A 3,806-nucleotide genomic window follows, 5' to 3' on the forward strand; every position below is an offset into this window, starting at 1 on the left:
AGCATTTCAAGTCATTGTTTCCATCCCAACTAACAATTAGCAACGTAAGACGTAAAGAGGCACTGCAAGAAAATCACCTTAGCTAGTGTTTTCAAAAGGGACCTATGAAACAAAACTCACTTACAAAAAAGGATGGTAATATTTGTGGTGAAATAGAGAGTGGAAGCTAATGTAAATTTTGCTAGAATTGAGTGCACATTTTTCTAGTGTCAAGAAAATTCAAGGAAAGGATTCAAGTTGAACGTTTATTTTTTATATTTAAATGCTTTTCAGGCTAGTTAGCATCAAGCATTGTTTGTCTTTTAATATTAATTATTTTAGTAAAAGGGGCTTCCTTTTCCAAGCTTCTATGATCCAAGTGTTGTTTAATTGTTTGAAATTCAACACACTGGGACCCAAAGGTAACAATACACTTTTAAGTGCAGGGAACAGAAACCACTGCCCTTTTGCTTGCAGTCCAATGGCCCACAGATTGCGGGTTGAGGATTATCGGGCCAGGGGAATAATGGCAGAAACAGGTTGTTCACGTTCAATTCTAATTTGGCCACAAGTAGCACACTTCTCTCGGTTCTTCTAACCTGCCGGGCGGGTGCATCTCAACACCTGTTGCTTCGATCCACTCTTCTTGTTATGTCCTGTAAATGTTTAATAGGAGACAGTTGTTACCTCTGTTACCTAGGCAGATGGTTTAGGTTACTGAGCTTGTGAACAAGGACTAATTGGAAAGTGGCAGATGTCAGCTAAGCAAAAGTGCCAGGCAGAAAAAGGGCTTAAATAAGTAATTAGATGAGGTGGGATAGTGGTGGGGCCAGAGCTACCTCTACAATATCCAGTGGAGAAAGGGTGGGTCGGTAGCCAAGAACCCTAGAAAGATCCTCTTTGGTTAAGCCCTGGTGTATCTTACTTAAAGTTGGAGCTACAGCTAACCCAAGGACTGTCTCATTTGGATCTGAGAGAAATGGATCCAAGCATAACACAATGGCCAGCTAATGTCTGAGTCCCCCTCGGTGCCTCCAGTGAACAGACTAGGGATCTTTAAACATGCGGCCTAAGAGCTCCCAGTCCAGAGATCTTGGGATCAGGTCCCACTGATGACTGCTCACATTACCCACGAGCAGGAAGAGAGAAATCTAGACGTTTGCTGCTGAGCAAGTGGAAACACAAAACCTTCTTCATCAGGCATCCCCTTTGCTTAAGAGAACACATGCATGTTCTCCAGTGTACGTGCACTCGCTTCTGGTTTTCCCGTTGGGCACGCACACATTTTGTTTGATTGTGTACACACACTTGTTTGTGTACACGTTTCTGTTGTTGGGCACGCAGGTGCAGCCGTACCTGAGCTTTTATGCATCTGTGTGCATATGTATATAAGCACAGTTGTGCAACATCTGCACTTTTGTGCATGCACCTATATGTAAATATGTGTAAGTCTGCAGACTCATCCCGGGCTTGCATACAGCTTTCAAAAGGTGTCCCTTACCTGATGTCACATAAGGAAAATATTCTTGGTTCTAAAGGGAAGTCTCAGGCTACGTCTACACTACGGGGGGGGGGGATCGATTTCAGATACGCAAATTCAGCTACGGGAATAGTGTAGCTGAATTCGACGTATCTGATCCGACTTACCCCGCTGTGAGGACAGCGGCAAATCGACCGCCGCAGCTCCCCCGTCGACGGCGCTTACTCCTACCTGGGCTGGTGGAGAACGCGCGTTGATTCGGGGATCAATTATCGCGTCCCGACGAGATGCGATATATCGATCCCTGAGAGATCGATTTCTACCCACCGATCCGAGCGGGTAGTGAAGACCAGCCCTCAGACACAAAGCCATTGATTCTGGGGTCTGCTTTTAGCTATAGACAGGGCAGGCAGAATCCACAGGAGTATCATGTTTGTACATGGCACCTAGATACTACGTGATAGGTCCATTAGAAATACAGAGACAGATGGAGGATCCTGGCACTGGAATACATTCTTAGATGCAGACGGCATCCAGTTCACTGAAGACCATGATACTGGGGTCACCGCTGTCTCAAAGAGCAAGAGGGCACATTACCTCAATCCTGAGCGCTGCGGAATGTCCTTACGATGCCTGCAGTGCAGAGCGAAGGCTTATTTGAGGAACGGGTTGGTCACAATTTGAGTCAAAGCCTTCCACGACCTCAGAGGAAGCTGGAGATATGTTTTCATAGCCTAATGATAGCTGTTTGGTGCCAGCAGGGAATGGGAGAGGTGAATGATGCCCCAGAGGGCGGGTATAAATGGACATGGGATTATGCTTCTTCTTTGATTCTTCAATAAAATTATTTTCCCAATGGTCTGATAAAATGCACACAGGGCCAGATCCAGGGCTGGTGTATGTAGATGTAGCTCCATTGGAGGCAGCTGATATGGCCACAGAATTTTGTAAGTCATGTGCGGTAGCGAGCGGTGAATTTCAGGTGATGTCTATGGGAGCGTGTGCTTTGAAGGCAGGAATGGCTGGCATCTTAAGACGTTAGCAGCTATTTCATTTGACTCTGATCTACAGAGAAGAGGGACCGAGCATCTGGGGTAGATGGGCACGAAGCAGAACAGCCCCAACCCACATCACGAAGGGCTACTGCTGCGGAAGCTGGGCTTAAAAATAGAGTCCTTTAAACAAATCAACAGGTGTCATATGACATTAATAAAAAAGAAATAGGGCTTCCTCCTGACTGCCTTATATAGGCAAAGTGCTCTGAAGAGACTCAGCGTGGTTATCTTCCGGGTGAGCAAACCCAGACGTGTTTAAGCTTTGGGTTCCCCTCATTGATCTGAAACAGAACTGAGTCCTCCACCTCCATCCTCGGCTCCTGGAGCGCTGGGTGCTCCTGGATGGGCCATGTCTCCTTGCGGCTTTTGTGCCTGGCTGGTTTTGGATCAGCCGGGTTTGGGCTCCCACTGTAGTAGTCTCATGGGTCGGCAGTCTCACCACATTCTTTTCTCCCTGTGGTGAGTGGACGGGGACTCACCAGGCTGTAAAATTTGCAGGCACTCTCCCCTTGATCCAGGGATTTTTTTTTTCCCCACAAGCAGTTATTTTTTCAGCACATTTGGGGCCAGCCTTCTTCCTATCACACCTACAACAGGTGCCCGGTCCGCTGGCTCTTCTTGGCTGGCCTGTAGAAATGGAGTTGCCATCGCCGCACCAGAAGCCCCACCATTTGAATCATTCCTCCAGCCCTAAATGATTTGCATCATGAAAGGAGAGCCAGAGACTGAATACCACTGCCCCTTAACTGCTCTCAAGTTTGCTGCTGGGCAGCTGAGCTGATGCCAGATCCCTGGGTATTTCAGCTATCTCCTTACTCACACAATGAGTAACATTACACCAGATGCCATCATCTCTGTGGCACATGCAGAGTGAAGAATGCCTGATGGGTCATGTGACTCGGGGAAAATCATTCTCCCCAGTTGTGTTTACACATCAAGTTGTTATAGCCCCAGTAAAACTGAACCAAGTACAAAAAAATTGCATCTAGGGCCTGATTTTCAAGGGACCGGCACACACTACTGGGACTAGCTTTTCAGAGGAGCTCAGCAGCTAATGTTCAGAACGGAGGCTAAGAGGCTTTGACAAGCTGGCCACACAAACCTTGGAAGAAGCTCATGCAGTTCTCTGTGAGCATGCTCAGTGCATCTCTAACATACCCATCTGCGTTCGGATTCTATCCCTGGTTTTGCTACCAACTCACAATGCGGCCCCGGGGGAAGTTGCTATTCTGCAGTACACCTCTACCTCGATAGAACGCGACCCAATATAACACAAATTCGGATAGAACGCG

The 3,806-nt window shown here is 47.1% G+C and overlaps 1 long non-coding RNA gene across 1 annotated transcript; it reads right to left on the minus strand.

The window, feature by feature from the left end:
• Positions 1-231: 231 nt before the first annotated feature.
• On the minus strand, positions 232-3,187 carry LOC128835862 (uncharacterized). The gene is made up of 2 exons (XR_008444707.1): positions 2,057-3,187; positions 232-635 (listed from the first exon to the last, which is right to left on the minus strand). It is a non-coding gene; the product is annotated as an uncharacterized LOC128835862 (long non-coding RNA).
• Positions 3,188-3,806: the final 619 nt, after the last annotated feature.

The sequence above is a fragment of the Malaclemys terrapin genome, chromosome 4 (genome assembly GCF_027887155.1).
Source record: "Malaclemys terrapin pileata isolate rMalTer1 chromosome 4, rMalTer1.hap1, whole genome shotgun sequence".
Taxonomy (NCBI): Eukaryota; Metazoa; Chordata; order Testudines; family Emydidae; genus Malaclemys; species Malaclemys terrapin.